Genomic DNA, 16,247 nt, shown 5'->3' with positions numbered 1-16,247 from the left:
AATATTTAGAACTCATGAAGGTCATTCTGAATTTTTGGTCATTCCTTTTGGCCTTACTAATGCACCTTCCACATCTCAAAGTTTTATGAATTCCATTTTCAAACCATTATAAAATTTGTATTATTTTTTTATGATATACTAATCTATAGGAAGTATTGGAAGGATCATTCTCAACATGTTGATAGGGTGCTCAAACTATTGGAGGAGAAACAATTATATGAAAAAACCTCCCAATGTTTATTTGGAGTACAAGGGGTGGAATATTTGTGTCATATTGTATAGACTTATGAGGGTGTTAAGGTAAAACTTAACAAAATTAAAGATATTAAGGAATGAAAAATCCCCACAACCCTAAAGCATATTCAAGGATTTCTCGGATTGACAAGGAATTATCGCAAGTTTTTTAAGAATAATGGGACAATAGCACCACCTCTAACAAAATTAATGAGCAAAGATGCATTTTCTTGGACTCAGTTTGCAACTAAGGTCTTTGAATATCTTAAAGAGGAAATGTGCCAAGCGTCGGTCTTAGCTACACCAAACTTCACAAGAAATATTTATTATGGAATGTGATGCTTCGGGAAATGGAATTGGTGTTTTTTTAATCCAAGAGGGAAGACCCATTGTGTGTAAAATTCATCAAATCAAGCGAAATTATTTACAAAAACCTATTTATGAGAAGGAAATTTTGGCAATGTTACATGCACTAAAATAATGGTGACCTTATTGTTAGGACCTCACTTTGTCCCCTTTTTACCATATATTTTGCTATTATGTCATCATTTTTCAACCTATATTTAAAGTCCTTGTTATTGCTTTAACCCACTTTTACAAAGGTATACAATACTTCTTCTCATTACTATATGTTTAATTTATTTTACATACAATTACATTACTTTCATAATTTATTGATTGAAATGGATAGTTGCTAAAGTAGTTACCATTGCAGTCTACGTTGTTGAAACAGCCTGAAGACTGCAAGGTTATCATTACAGGCCATGTTGTTGTAACAGTTAGAACAAGGAGAAAGTCCAATTGCTGAAGTAGCCATGATTTTCATTCTAGTTTTGACAGCAACAGAAGAAGATCATCGAAGGCACTGCTACATTGGCTGTAACTACCACATTCCAAAGTCAGCATTACCATAACCATTGTAACAACATTTTGTTAATGGGAAAATTGATTTCCCTATTTTGGTATATTGGGTTAAATATAGGACTTACAATGTAATCAATTGTAATATATGTCTCCTCTTTAAAAATAGGAGACATCTACATTAGAAGGGGAGCGACAGACTGCGGGAAGGTTTAGCTGAAGGAGAAGAACTAGAATCTTTTTGTAACATGACATATTGATGGATGAATAAAATATTGTTCTGAACATTTCTTTCTAGTTCTTGTTTCCTAGGGAATCTTGTGAGAAGGACAGGGCCCACCTTCATCACAAGATTCACCCATTATATTTCTGCAATGCGTTTCTTACCCATACCTTGTTAAAAGTTATGTTTACTGAATGTTGCTTATGAATAATTGCTGAACTATGTTTTTCCAATTGATTGCTGCATTATCTAGTTCATCTACAGTTAATTCATGAGTGTTCCATTGGCAATTGAGTGTACAGAGTGAGTTGGTAAGCATGGTAATTAGAAACAGGTGCTGAAGATTCCTACTTTGGGAATAGGGTCTTGTTCTTTGTTACAGAATAGCTAGTGCTTCCCTTTGCAGATTGATTCCTTTTCATTAGATTACTCTTTTAATGAAATTAAGCATTCTTTGGTAATTGTCTGCAATAGACTGTTTTTGTTGTAACTCAAAGTGGAACTTCAGTTTGCTTAGAGAAAGGTGTTACTAATTTATTTATTACTACAACTTTTATTGCTTTTGAGATTGAGCACATACAGTGCATAGTTGCCTTTGAAATAAACAAACTTCCCTGGGTTGACAATTTATGTAGCTGTTAGTTGTTTGGATTAATAAGCAATTAAAGTGACCAACACTTACCTAATGGGAAGATGCTTCAAGGTGAAAACAAATCATGATAATCCTAAATACTTTTTGGAACAAATATTATCTTCAAAAGAACAACAAAAATGGATCACAAAGATGTTGGGTTATGACTTTGAAATAATCTAAATAAAAGGGAAATAAAATGTTGTTGCATATGTACTCTCAAGAAATGATGAGGATGTGGAAACATTGCTTTGTGTCATTTCTATTATCCAACCTGATTGGATAACTAAAGCAAGGGATGAATGGAAGAATGAAAAATAGGTGTGGACACTCATTCAAAAGTTGCAGCAAGATCCCAATACATTTGATACATTTATATGGAAAAATGAACCATTATGGTACAAAGATTGCTTATATCTATATAAGAATTCCTAATTCAAACAAACAATTCTTTTAGAATTGTACACCACCCCCTTAGAAGGGAACCCAGGATTTTTAAAAACTTACCACAAGGTTAAGAAGGAATTTTTTTGGGATGACCTTAAATACAATATTCATATGTTTATAGCTAAATGTTTGGTTTTCCAAGAAAATAAAGTTGAGACAATGAAGACCTTGGGTCTATTACAACCTTTAGTCATTCCATGTTTGAAGTTAGCATTGTGGGGAAGTCTCATTGGATTTTTATCGCCAGCTTACCCAAGTCCAAAGGAAATAGTGTCATCATGTTGGTAGTTGATAGTCTTACCAATTATGCACACTTTTATGAATTATCTGATCCTTTTAAAGCCACTACAATTTCTACTGCATTTAAGGAAACAATTCAAATGCTACATTAAAACCCAAAAACTATTGTAAGTGAAAGAGATCCCATTTTCAATGGAAATTTTTGGATAGAATTATTTTCTTTTCTTGGTACTCAATTGGCTCATAACTCATATAATCATCGTCAATCTGATAGAGAAAACAAGATAGTGAATAAATTTTTGGAAGGATATCTTCATTTCTTTTTATCTAATAAACAAACACAATGGGTCAAGTGGTTACCTTTGTCCAAATAGTGGTATAACACTTCCTTCCATATTGTGCCAAAAATGATGCCATTTATGGCACTTTATGGATATCATCCACCATCCATCACATCACCTTTAAGAGAAAATTCTAGGGTTGAAGCAGTGGAAGATCACATTGAGCATCAACAACAAGTTCTCCAAATCTTAAAGGATAGCCTCACTATGGCGCAAAATCGAATGAAACAACACGAAGATCAACATCATAGTGAAAGAATTTTTGATGTAGACGATTGGGTATTTTTATGGCTAGAATCATACAAACAAATGTCCCTTAAGCAAGCTAAGAAGGATAATAAATTATCACTCAAGTACTGGTCCTTACAAGGTGTTGCAAAATATTGGTACTATGGCATAGAAATTGAAGTTGCCTACATCTTCCTAGGTACACCCAGTTTTCCATGATTCATGCTTAAAGAAGGTTATCAATTAGAAGCTTTGAGTTCAAACAATATTTCCATAACTTGACGAAGAAGGAAAAATTATATTTGAGCTTGATGCACAGTCTTGGAAACAAGAACCCAACAACTACGAAATCATTCAATTTCAGAGTATCTCATTAAGTGGAAGAACTTATCTGTTGAATATTCTACATGGGAGGATGAGCATTTTATACAAAAGCATCCAAAACTACTCAAATGTTGAGGACAAGACCTTTTTTTGAAGAGGAGGGGCATGTTAGGTCCCTATAATACTAGTGTAGACTCCTTATTGTTATTGGTAATTTATCCCCCTTATTGTTATTGTTTTTCCCATGTAGACTCCATATTGTTATTATTGTGCCCCATAGAAGCCCATTATTGCGATTGTTCTACCCTTAAATTATTATTGTTATGTAGGCTCTTATTATATTATGACCCCTTAGACTCCTATATATACCCTAGGACATCATGAAGAAGGGGAGATTGTTTTGGTTTTGGAGGAAATTTTGGAGGTAAGGGAGTGGAAGTTAAGTAGTAGGACCATGAAGGAGTACTTGCTAAAGTGGAAGGATCTAATAATTTTTCATTTATGTGATGTAAAGGAGGTTGCCCCATTGAAGAGGCTATTTTTCAATTTATTGATCTATATTTTATTTTGTTTTGTGATCTAGTTGCATAACACTCTGGGACATCATGTAGTTACTTCTTCTGAGCTTGCACCCTTAGATGAAGAAGGGGAGTTGATTTTGGTTTTGGAAGAAATTCTAGAGGTAAGGGAGTGGATGTCAAGTAGTAGGACCGTGAAGGAGTACTTGCTAAAGTGGAAGGATTTTCTTGTTGAAGATGCCATTTGGAAAGGTGAACAAGTGCTTAGTTGCCCAGACTTGAAATTGCTTGAGGAGAAGAAATCTTGTGAAAGGAGGACTATAATGTCCCCAACTGCTTCGGAGGCATAAGGGGTAGTTCTGCTAGTGTAATAAACTTCTCGTAGAATAATCACAAGAAAAATTAACTAATGGAACATCATTCACCTAGGAGAAACATTACAAATGCTAAAGTGGTAAAAAGGGGTCATGTACTAACATAATGAAAAGTCACTTTTAATTTATAAAATGAATTAGAAATTAAAGTGAATTTATAAAAATAAAAGGGTAAAAAGATAGAAAAATTGGCAAATAACTAATAAAAACGAGAAAATTAGGAGCCTCTCCTCGTTCTAGATTTTGTCATTTGAGAAAAAGGAAATTATAGAGCCCTTGGAAGAGAGTCTATAGCTTTTGAAACCCTAGGATAAATAGTTTCATAATTGAGATCATACAACCTAGCTAGTAAGAAAGAGGAATCACTCAGATTTCACCATTGTGCTTTATTGGAGAAGAATATTTAAGGAAGAGAATGGAGATAAGAATTTTATTAGTTGATTTTATTCTGTAATCTTGAAATTTCCATATATCTATTTGCATGAGGAGTTTTAGTTGATTTTATTCTCTAAACTTGAAATTTCCATATATCTATTTGTATGAGGTATTTTTTGAAGATGAAGAGACAAAGATAAATCATATTCTTGAGAGCCAAAGTGGGTATCATCTTGTGGGTCAAATTTCCATGTTTGAGATTTATTATGAGTTGATTTTGACTTAACGAAGGGACTAAGTTCTTCCCCAAAGTCCTAGTTGACTTTTTTCATCTATAGTTGGCTTGAGTTTCATAATGAGAGGTCGAGTTCCTTATCTTCTAGATAGCTAAGAATATTTGTGTCTCGATCATACATTTCATCCATTCTGGGCCAGGTTTGTTTTGGGTAATGTCTGTGTTGGGGAGCTAAGGTCTATCACTATGAAAGGGTTGAGTTTGTTAGATACCTATACCAATAGGTTTCATATTTCATGATTGGCAAAGAAAGTTCCAAATATGCTCTGCTTTGGTGATGCAAAGATCCCATATTTTCAAGAGAAGGTAATATGTGTACATAGCTTGATGTTAATTCAATTTTGGATGGATGGTCCAACAGCCTAATTTGGATCATGCCATGCCTCAATTTTCTTTTATAGAATAGAGAAAGAAGTCTGTCCAAACTGTCTAATCTTGGCAAACCACTAGTTAGGTAGAGAATTAAGGTTCCCAACTACTTAATCTGGGGCCTTGGAAGCAATAAGGGTAATTCTAGATAGAAAATCAAAAAGAAAAAGCCAAAAGAAAAGAAAAGGCACATGAGGGTCTGCAAGTCTAAATGCACCCTCCATGAAGAGACAAAAAATGCTAGGCAAGTAGATGGGTAGGTAGATGGGGTTGCAGAAATGTCATTCCTTTCAACTGAATTTTGCTGGCCTAACATAAAGGAAGCATCAATGGATAAGAGAAGCTCCTCTTCCCTATCATTTGCATCAACACAATGGAGCATGTCTAACCTCCTAATCTACCCCCTCACATTCATTGCTAACATCCCATTGCCAGCCATGTTCATGAAAGTAACCAAGGTTTTGGGTTGGTTTTTGTTTCTTTAAAAGCCACATTTCTTGTCTAAAATTCTTTTCATTTTGATCTACTCCCTAAACTAAGTTGATTCCACATACAACTTGGTGTTTCCACTCCTCATCCACCCCTTCCACTCATATTAACCCCTAACTTCTATTATTTAACTCCCAATACCCCCTATTCCCCTTATTACTATGTAAATTGTACAAAAAACCCCAACATACCTATGTATCCCCTTCCCCGAGCATTATATCTCTAAGTTTGGTTTTAAACGGTTTAAGCGCTAAAACCATTGAGCGCGACCCACAGAGCGCCATAAATTAATCCTGGGATTAATCCAAGATCCGTTTGGATTAATAACCTTAATCCGACTTTATTAATAAACCTCTGCATAATACATTTCGCCCGTAACACAGTTGAAAACCCACATTTCTAATGTTTCCGCTGGGCGCGAATTTCACAAATAATAATGTTTTATTGGTCCAGCCCAGCCCTACCGCCCGACCACCTCTGCCTCCCGCCAGCCGTCGAATCTGGGCTTTCCCATCCGATGGCCCTTATCAATTTCGGAGCGGCCCCGATGTACTACAGTTAGCTTCCGAAATTTGTCAGAGGGTGACGTCAGGCCTCTGCCACGCGTTGCCCCCAAATTGTATCGGGCCGCCCTCTGACAATCCCGCTTCCGTATAAAGAGCGGTGCAATATTATACCTCTTACCGTTTCCGGTTTTCTGCTGACCGGTCATGCCAGCATCACGCCACCTCACCACCGCGTCAGCGCCCCCGCCCGCCATCGCTCTGACGTGTCCTCCACCTCTGCAGTCCCCGTGGATCACTCACAGGCTGCCATGTCACCCGATGACGTCATGCTGACGTCACCCGACCTTGACCCCACCTGATGACATCATGCTGACGTCATCCAAAAAAAGCACCAAAATCCCAAAAAGTCCATATTTTCGCCGAAAATCGTGTTTTTGTCACTTTTGTTAAAACAACTATTGCTCTGCTTTGCATGCATTTTATGAACAATCCATCGCCAACCTGCAGAAATCGACCCAAAGACCGTGGGTGCTTCCAATCCACCTGCATTTGTAGCCATTGCCGGCAATTGAAGAGGTATTTATCGATATCATTCCCTCCGCGCCTGGTTTTGTCCATTATTGTCCGAAGATAGCATAAAAAGAGTGAGAAAACATTGTATTTACCAGCAAACCTCCAGTAACATGTGTCCATTTCCAACTGTTGGGTTGGAATTCCTCTCCAGAACCTGCGTTTAAACAAATTCCTTGAAATTCACAGTTAGTTCGCGCATTTGTGAACTAAGAACCCGAGCTGCACTAATTCACCGTGAAGAGAGTTTTTCAGGCCAAGCATTTGCTCTATCAGTGCTCTGTGCAGTATTTCAATTGCTGTCACTGCCATTTACCCTCTGTTCCCTTGTAATTCACCTCTCTGTTCCAAGAAATACTCCTCTGTGTTGCTCTGTTCAGTAACACCACTTCTAATACAAATCATAGTACTACTTAACCATGGATGCACCAGTAGCACCTGTGGCCCTAAATATTGCTCCATTGAATTCCCCTCAGAGAGAGTTGGAGTGGAAAGCATTAGCAGATCTAGATTATCAAATATCAGAGGAAATGCTAATGCATAGCAAGTACCACATTCACTTGCTAAATGAATTGAAGATTAAACATGAGAGTGGAATGGATGTATTGGGCATTTGGGACTCTTTCCTCCCTATCTTCAAGCTCCCTCAGGTCAACCAGTTTCCTGACCTAATCCACCGATTTCCTGACTGCTATGACCCCACTCAGAGGGTTGTGCTTGACCCTTCAGGCTCAGTTGTTTTTTATATCACCGCTGAAGCCATCAGAGAGATGCTACACTTCAATACTGATAAGAAACTAGTTCCTTTATCACTGGTAGATCTGATAAAGCAAGGAGCTAAGCTGATGGATGCTCAGGTCACCAAGTTGAATCAATTGTAAATTGACTCTGACACCGTGCACTACCCTCCCATTTCTCATGTATACCTCAACCAATTGGGCAGAGACCTTGTAGACATGATTAGTCCCATATTGGGCTATAATTCAATAGAATTTGTTGATGAAAATGTGCTGGTGATGATGCTTATGTTTTCCCCTGGCAAGTCCCCAATCTGTTATGACTATGCCACTTACATAGCCGATAAAATACATGAGCAATTGATGAACTTAGCAAGGGAAAGGGTGTTCAGATACACCTCCTATATCTACCACTTAATTTTATATTATCAGCATGAAAAATTTCCTTTTCCTGTGAAAAGAGTGGATGCACAAGGCAATCCAAGGTCAGTGGTTTATTGGTCTTCTGCCTTCCACTGCAGATCTTGTTCTCCATACACTTATTGTGAGTTTATAGACCTCTTCATCCACCCAGCCATGTCTCTGCTTCTGAGCTCACCTCCTCCAAGACTAACTGATGAGATGCAGAGGATTCTTCAGTTGTCTAAGGTATACAGCATTGGGGATTGGTATTATTACCAAAACCACACAGTCATTAGAATATATGGGTGTGAGTTGCCCCCATACAGATTACCCAAATATGTGCCTATGAGATTGTTTGCTCTCGAGTACTTCAGGCAATTTGGGAATGCTGATGTACTCCATTTTTCAGGCAAGGGCAAGAAAGCATAGCTCAAAGTTAGAAACCAATTAGGCCACTTCATTTACAATAAAAGGGAGGAAGGTTGGCAAGAGGTAGATAGAATGCTAGAAGCCCTTGGCTTACAGACCCGCTTCCTTTGGAAACCATATGACCCCAATGATTTCATAAGTTTAAGAAGGGTCAGATATAGGTTGGCCAGTTATGACCACATAAGGTTGCCTCACATAGAAAAATATGCAAATCAACTAAAGTGGAGGGAAGGCACCTTAGAGGAGCCTGCCACACAAGAAGAACTAGGTCAAAGAGCAGTAAAAAATCTTGAAAAGTTGGCTGACTTAGAGCTTTGTTCACAGGTATTTTCTCTCGCAGGCATTCAAGTGGGAGCAGCTGCCTCATCTTCTACAGCACATCAGCAAGCAGCCAAAGCTACTGATCAGGCTTCCAGCAAAGGCAAAGAAAAAGAGTGGCATCCAATACAACTGCAAAAAGAACAGCAAAAAGAGGGGCAGCCAATACAGTAGCAAGAACAAACAGCTGAACCCCCAATATCCACCGAGCAACAGGCTCAAGAGAATGTGCCTGCTAGGCAAGAAAAGACAGTGGAGGCCTCAGTGCTACAAACTCCACAAAAGGAAGAAAATGGAAAAAAGAGGGATAGAGAGAAGGAGACTCCCCTCACCACCTCCACAACCCACGGGGAGAAAAGACACAGAATGAATCCCCTCTCTGAGGAAGAAATGCCTATTGGGCAATCTCTGGGCATGGGCCCACCAAGTATGGAGGCATCTGCAAGTTCCTTTTAGCAGGAACAGGAAAGAATAGTTGGAGGAGAAGTCAGCTCCTCAAGCCAGCAAAGGGGAGTTGAAATAGGCGTCAAACAACAGTTTATTGATATTAAAAAGAAGAATTAGCCAATAAGGATACAACTATACAACCACTTATTGAAGATGGCTCCTACAAACCAGCAGAGATTAATGTCTGCATATGATGTACATGAGGGCAAAATGGTAATGAGTCATTTCATGCCAACCATGTTGCAGCCACAGTCTGCAGCTGATTACATAAGGACCAACCTTGAGGCCCTTGCAAAGGACATCCACCCTATGGATCAAATAGAATTGCACAAGCAAACGGGTGAGATGGTATATGCTACCCTTGCAGACAAAACATTGGTGAATTATAGGCTGGAAAATAGCCTAAACAACACAGCTGCGCAACTTGAGTTGGAGAAAGCATCCTCCCAGGCAAAGGACAACAGAATCAAAGCATTGGAGGATATCATTATAGAGCTTGGGCATGATCCCAAGGACACCAAAGCTATACAAGCGCTGTTGAAACTAAGAGATGCAGATATGGTAGCGTTAAGAAAAATGGTTAAGATCCCAGCAACTTTTCATCCTCAAACAGGAGAAGTGGCCCAGCTAAGGCATGACCAAGATGCAGCAGCTATTCTAGTATCATTATACAAACAGCTGATCCAGGCACAAGAGAAACTGGGAGAATCAGAGGCTGCACTGCAGGCAGCCCTGCAACAGAAGGAAGGAGGTCAAACATCTCAGCCCCCTCCACAAATAATCAACCTTGAGGAACCTCCTCAAACTACTGCTCCTCCTACAGAACAGACAGCGCCATCTACATCAACACTAGCACCAACAATAGAGCAGGCTCCAAGCCTTGATATGAAGAAGCTGAAGAATGAAATTCAGGCTTTAGAAGCCCAAATGGCAGAATTAAATGAAGCTAGGGACAATTTGGCTAAGCTCAATGAAAAATATGACAAGTCAAAACAAAGCATAGCTGAAAAGGGAAGAGAAGTCAAGGCTCTCAAAGAGAAGATAAAGGAGCTGGAGAAAGAGCTTACACTTGACAAAGTGGTGGCTCAGCTCAAGATAGTTTTATGGGCCAACATTGGCCAATTAATTACAGACCAGTTGTAGTACATTGAGACTATTCATAAGAAAACAGAGCTCATAGCCAAAGCACACAAGGAAGTGCAAAGATCAAGGGCATCTCTAGGAAATATGCCTGAGATAGCCAACAGAATGATCAATGTGCTCAATAACCGCACAGGTCCTCAGCTGGCAGGAATGGGAATCTCCAATAGAACTGAAACCATCCAGCTGATAAAGAGGGTCCTCACATTGAGAAGCCTGGTACAAACATTAGATAGAAGAAGCCAGGACATGCAAACAGAAGTCAACAGGTTCATGGACAAGTTTGCAGCACTACAAAGCAGAGGTCTTCCTGGCTTGCTGAACAGTGTAGGGAGACTGCTATCACATGAGAATTATGCAAAAAGGGTGAACACATTTGCAACCAATCAGATCACTCAAGGATCAAGTACCTTAGAGGTAATAGGCCCAACAACTGGGCAAAGTCTCTACGATAGAGTAGAGAACTTATTTTTTATTATGAATGAGATTAGACATTTATTTGAAGTGCCTCCAAACTTCTACAAGTACACAGAGGAAGATGAAAATTTAGATGTAATTTTAAGGCATCAATTGCCTACACAGGAGTGGTGGACCAGAATGATACAGATGTTGTTGTAAACAGGGAGGTCTTTTCATCAAAAGACATAAGTCATCACCTTCAGAAAAAGTGATGCACACAGTATGATTAGAGAAGAGTGGACTGAGCCAACTCAGCAGAAAGATTTGGCCACTAAAGCAACACTGACATCTACAAATAACAGGGCCGAGAAAGCTACAGCGTGACAAAGCATAAAGACACATCATTCAACATTTATGCAGAACGCTCAAAGCGACTCAGTGGCCTCCAAAGGTCAAAAGGATTTCTGACAGAATTAAAGAGCATTCATTTTGTATTTACAGCAGTAATAACTTCTTTATCTGCTATTTTGTAAAGTTGGTGAGCGTATTTAATTATCAGATGACTCAGCGGTTCAGATATTTTTGTAGAATCGATTGTATATATTCCCCCTCGCATAATCTTGCAGGGGTTGTTGTTACTTGTTCAGAAAGAGAACGCAACTGTATTTTTTGGAGAGATAATACAAAGGAGCTTTCGGAATTTCGGAGTGTGTCTTTTCTGATGTATACTGTGTTGGAACTAATGAATGCTGTGGAATTCTAGTGCTATATTTTGATACAATAAGTTTCTCTATCTCTATCTGTGTTAAATTTTTATTTATTTCGTTTCTCATGTATGTGATCTAATCTTAACAAGAAAGTAGAAGAATAACTCAGGATTTGTCCATGGAGACACCCTGAATTCAATATTTCCTTGTTATAAATGTTTTCCTCAGGTTTATCTGTTAAATTGGAATTCTTAAATGCTCCAAATTACTATAAATCTTTAACAGTTTCTGTGCAGTAATTCTTAGATGCTACTGAATAGAATCTGCTCTTTTTCAACTTGCAGTCAGACTGTGTATAAGTTTCCATTTCACTCTGTTTCATTTATAAACCAAAAATTGTATCATGCATAGCTGTCTAGCTCTACAGTAAATCTTTCTCCATCATAGACATCAGGACCTACTCAAATTTCTGACTCCATATGCCCAATGGTCTAAAAGGTCCCTCCAGCATTTCATACCCTTCTCAAAACAACAGTTCACAACCAAAACCTTAAAAACAAAAGCTGAATTCACAACTAGACTAAAATATTCACAAACAGAGCTAAAACTTAAAGAGAGAGCCCTCTCTGATTATAGGTAGGCTGGACCTATAATCCAAAGCTTGGTTAGTGGTTACCCCGGCCGTATTCCCTTGGGAGTCAAAGGGAACAACCTGGGTGTTAACAGAGTTAAACCACCATTGTTGACCAATTTGGAGCTGTTGAGAGGGGTTAAGCATCATTAATTTATGTGTTTTAATTTCAAGCTGAGAACCTCTTCCAAATAGGCCATGAGCACTGAAGTATAGGTTGTGCACCTCATTCCCTTATCAATATGAATGCAACAATTGGAGGTTGAGTATTCTCCTATTCATCTTTGGTTGCAGGTAGAGTGAACATGGGTTTCATTTCAGGTTCCTCTACCCCATTTACAAGCTTTGCAAACTGTCACTACAAGAAAAAAGGTCATTAGTGAGGGTCATGGCTGTGACGGACCTTCAAGGTCCGTCATCAATGTCGCATATGGTGACGGTCTTTAAAAAAGTGTTGTTGTAAGTGTATATAGTGATGGTCCTTTAAGATTTGTCACTAAAGCCATTTCCAATGACACTTTTGGTGATGGTCGTTAAAGGTCTGTCACTAATTCTCTCTTTGGTGACACTTTTGGTGAGGGTCATCAAAGGCCCATCACTAATTCTCTCTTTCGTGACACTTCTAGTGATGATAATTTATTGACCATCGCCAATGATCTTTTTGGTTACTTTTGGTGATGGTCAATAAATGTTCTTTATCATTGATCATTCCAATGAGTTTTTGATGATGCTTCATGTCTGTGACGGACCTTTAAGGTCCATCACCAATGTCATATATCATGACGGTCTTTAAAAATCGTTGTTGTAAGTGTATATAATGATGGTCCTTTAAGGTTTGTCACCAAAGCCATTTTCAATGACACTTTTGGTGAGGGTCGTTAAAGGCCCGTCACTAATTCTGTCTTTGGTGACACTTTGGTGAGGGTAATTAAAGGGCCATCACTAATTCTCTCATTCGTGACACTTATAGTGACAATCTTTTATTGACCCTCACCAATGCTCTTTTTTATTACTTTTGGTGACGGTTAAAAAATATTTGTCATCATTGATCATTCCAATGAGTTTTTGACGATGCTATGTACCTATTACTATATTTTTTTTTTAAAGATAACTATTAAAGACCATTGTTGTCGAGTCTTTTGCATTATGTGTTCAAGGTCATAGTGGTTATAATCAGTCGATTTGTTAAGAAGTAATTACTGTGTATAATTTCCCTCAAGTCATAAGAATATAGTTTTCGTATGAGCCAACACATGATTCATCTCTATTAAGATTATTATCTAGAAAATTTCCTTTAAATAAAGTTGTGTAGGAACTATATTATTTAATACATCATCAAGCTCTATCAATTCTATTAATGAGAGAGACCTAACACTCCTCAACACTCATGGCACACCTTAACATGCTTTGGAATAGTACACTAACATTCCTTGACACCTAACATGTATTGGAACATCTTTGTACCTCGAACATCTTTGTACCTAGAACATCTTGCCATGAGTAGGATGCCCAAGCACATGTTTGCATGCCCTAGCATAGCATAACACTCCCCTAGCATGTGTTGTCATGCCCTGTAGTCCCTAGCATGCCTTGGATAAACTTGGCATAATATTGCATTGAAAAACATTAGCACTTGGCACACATTGGCACTTGGCATGTATTGGACATATTATTAACCCTCTTATGTGTTCATTTCCTTGAAATTTAGTTTCGTTATTTCTATTGTTTCCTTGAAACTCCTTGACGCATATTGGAAATATACTTTGGAACCCTGCACATCCTAGCATGTCTTAGCACCTAGCATGCCTTGACACTATTTGGCACATGTTAGCACACCCCGGAACTACCTAGCACACTCTAGAACTTCTTGACATGCCCTGATATTCCCTAGCATGCCTTACCCATGCTTAACATACCTTGTCACTCCCTCCTTGGCATGACAACTAGCACTCATTAACACTCACTTACACACCCTCATATTCATTCACTTCCATGCATTTTGACCTAGTGCTCCCTTTTGTTGTCCTAGTACTCCCTAACACTCCTCAGCATGCATTTGAAATCTCTATCACACCTTAGCACTCTTTGACATGCTATGCCACTTCATAGCATGCATCACACTCCCTGACACACATTGGCACTTGGAAAGTCTTAGCATGTTTGGCATACGTTGAGATGAATTGGTATGATTTGGAATGGTTTAATATTAAAGTTATTTGAGATCAATTATTGGAAAGTAGATGAGAAGAAACAAAGGAATATTTGGCACTTAGAATGCATTGACATTGGCACTTGGCACCTAGTGTTGGTGTGCCTAACATGCCCCTCATGGAAAAGGTAAATTGATGACTTATTAACACTATTATGTGTTCATTCCTTATAGTTTAACTTGTTCCTTCCTTTTGTTGCCTTGACAGTACCTAGAATGCATTGTCACACCCTTGCACATCTTGGCATGCCTTATCACTTGGCACATCTTAGCTTGTTTGACATGTCTTTGTACTCAATTGTTGAATTGAGGATTCTGGGACCCATAATATTTATAAGTAGAACTTCGGTGTAAATCACATAAAGAGAGACATTCGTCGACGCGTTTTGAACCAACCAGTGTGGCTCATCGTCAGGACAAGTTGAAGAAACAGATCCAGCTTTGCATGCTAAATAGTCTGAGCAGAGCCTCCAACTGCTATCTTGATCAACGGCTATGTCTTTGTACTCTCTGTTGAATGTTAACATGCCCTAACACACCTTGGCAGTCATGACCTCACAACTAGCATTACATCTTTCCACGACCTGGGAACCTTACATTCACTAGAACACTTTGGCACTCCCTAGTTTTCATGCCCTCATAGATAACCTTACTTTTTCTGCAACTTGGAAACCCAACCAATTCATTAGCAAAACAATATTGTGCCAAACCCAAAGTCTACCTTTCTTTGAAATTGCTTTTTCCACGTCTTATCACAACCATAGGCTTGACTCCAGCAAGTCCTATTCTGAACTTCACCGAAAACACTTCATCCTTTGGGCACCTGGAATTCACTCCTTGGCACACACTCTTATTTGTTCATTTCCAAGCATTTTGACCTAGTTCTCCCTTGTGTTCCCCTAACAATCCTCAACATCCATTGACATTGTCTACAATGTGTTAGCACACCTTTTCATTCCTTGGAATGCCCTAACACTCCTTAGCTATCATGCCCTCACAACTACCCTTACTTTCTTTTATACTTGGCCAAAACACAACCAATTCCTACCCCGACTACAACAACTTAACCAAGTTATAGTTACTACAACTAGACTATGCCTTGTTCACCTAAGAACTACTTATAACACATCTTAGGCTACTCATGTCCAATCTAAAATCATCCCACTTAACAAGTTACCAAGTCAAGGCTCATGTCCAACCATGGACATAAAACAACTAAGAAACACAGTTTACATCTTCACATGAAATAGCACCTAGCATGTCTGACAATCCCTTAGCCCTATGTGGTGTGTTTTAGCATCCCCTATATTTCTTGCAGGCATGCTTTGCACTCCCTAGCACACCCTATCACTCCTTGACCTGTCCTGACACTCTAGCATGCCTTGGCGCTGCCTAGCATATAACCTTGTCACTCCCTCCTTAGAACACTTGGAACTCATTGACACTCCCTATCACACACTCTTATCTCTTCATTTCCACGCATTTTGAACTATTTCTCCCTTGTGTTTCCGTGGAACTCCCTACATTTGCTGACACACATTGACACACCATGGAACATGGCACATCTTGGTATGTTCCCCTGACACTCTAGCATTCCTTAGCACTACCTAACGTATCTTGTCGCTCCCTCCTTACCACACCAAGAACTCACTAACACTCCCTGTCAAACACTCTTATTTATTCATTTCCATTTATTTGAAACTAGTGATTCCTTTTGTTTCCTTGGCACTCCATAACACTCCCTGGCATGCATTGGCACACCCTAGCACCTGGCACATATTGGCATGTTTCCCTAGCCTCTAG

The sequence above is a fragment of the Pinus tabuliformis genome, chromosome 9 (genome assembly GCF_031772625.1).
Source record: "Pinus tabuliformis cultivar Carrire ecotype Pingquan chromosome 9, CPIR1, whole genome shotgun sequence".
Classification (NCBI taxonomy): domain Eukaryota; kingdom Viridiplantae; phylum Streptophyta; class Pinopsida; order Pinales; family Pinaceae; genus Pinus; species Pinus tabuliformis.
This window is presented reverse-complemented; position numbering follows the sequence as displayed.